Raw genomic sequence first — 1739 nt, forward strand, 5'->3', positions numbered from 1 at the left:
GCTAAATGAAAAAGAAAAAAAAGGAAAGAAGTTAAGAAATGATGGATAACAAAATGTTTAGTTATATACTTAAAGTTAAAATTCTTAATAGAATATTATTGAGTTTATTGAGTAGTAATGGTTAGGAATCCATTCAGCTGCAGGTAGCAGAAAAACCAACCACAAATAGCTTGAAGCAGTTGTTCTAAAACATGGCTGATTTTAGAATTACCCAGACAGCATTTAAAATGAGTGAATATTGGCCTCCACTTCTTTCTGTTTCTGGTGAAACTGGTCTCTTCCTGTATAAGTATTTTTTTTTAATTCTCTTAGTCATTCTATTGTCAGTCTATGTATCAGTTATCTATTGGTGCATAATGAATTGTCCCAAAACTTAGCAACTTCAAACAATAAATATTACTATCTTACATGTTTAGGTCATGAATCTTGGTACAGTCGAGCTGGGTACCTGCGGCTTAGGCTCTGTCCCAAGACTAATCAAGGTATCAGTTGGGACTACAGTTGTGTCCAGCTTCAGCTGAGGGAGGATCTGCTTCTTAGCCCTCTCACACTGATGAGACTTTTGGGGTGATAGTGGGGTCTGGAGCCGACAACCAAGAAAGAATTCTTGAAGATGACTTTTGTTCCAAAAGGTGATTTTATTGGGGCGCCTGGGTGGCTCAGTCGGTTAAGCATCCGACTTTGGCTCAGGTCATGATCTCACAGTTTGTGAGTTCGGGCCCCATGCCAGGCTCTGTGCTGACAGCTCGGAGCCTGGAGCCTGCTTCAGATTCTGTGTCTCCCTCTGTCTCTGACCCTCCACCCGTTCATGCTCTGTCTCTCCCTGTCTCAAAAATAAATGTTAAAAAAATTTTTTAAAAAAGTTAAAAAAAAAACACAAAAGGTGATTTTATTAAAGCACAGGGACAGGACCTGTGGGCTGAAAGAGCTGCCTTGGGACCATGAGGAGAGACTGGTTATATACTATGGGGTTGGGGGAAGTAAAGTCCCCATGAAGTTTCCAAAGAGATTTTCATATGCTAACGAAGACTCCCAGGATCCCATAGGCCTAGCTATTGTCAAGCTAACGTTGTTTTTCCCTCTAGCAAAGCATTAACGTTAAGACAGTGGGAGGTCATGGAGAAACGTTTTACTCTGCCAGCCTCAAGTATTTGTCAACGGGCTGCAGGTTATAAGGAAATTTAATTTTACCTGCCATTTCCTTTTTGCCTTTGTTCCCAGACACTATGGAGAGAAGGGTTGGGGCTCCAGGAAACTGAGTCTACAGGTTCCTGGAGATTGGACTATTGATGATTGCCTTTTTCTTGTACTTTACTAAGATATATGTAAACTGATGGAGACTCAAGTCCTGCAGGACTGTGATCACCATCAGTTAGCCATTTGTTTTTCCCCTTTCCTTTGTTCTTGGGTAGCCAGGAGTGCCCAGGGAATGTAGCACATATCCCACCTGGGGGTGGTGGGTGTCTGCCACCTTGTCAGCTTGCCTTATGCTCCCTCATTAACATGGTTGTTGGGTAGCCTCAATCCCTGAGTCCCTGTGGGTTTTTGCAGAGACAGCAATGTTTTTGCCATGTGAGCCTCTCCAAAGAACAGCTCCCAGTATGACACCTTAAAATAGGTGATCCAGAGAGCAAGAAAGAGTACCCCATATGAAAGCCATGGTCATGTGTAACCTAATCTTGGAAGTGACATCCCTTCACTTTTAACATACTCTGTTCTTGAGAAGCAAGCCACTAGGT

The sequence above is a fragment of the Prionailurus viverrinus genome, chromosome A2, assembly GCF_022837055.1.
Source record: "Prionailurus viverrinus isolate Anna chromosome A2, UM_Priviv_1.0, whole genome shotgun sequence".
Lineage (NCBI taxonomy): Eukaryota > Metazoa > Chordata > Mammalia > Carnivora > Felidae > Prionailurus > Prionailurus viverrinus.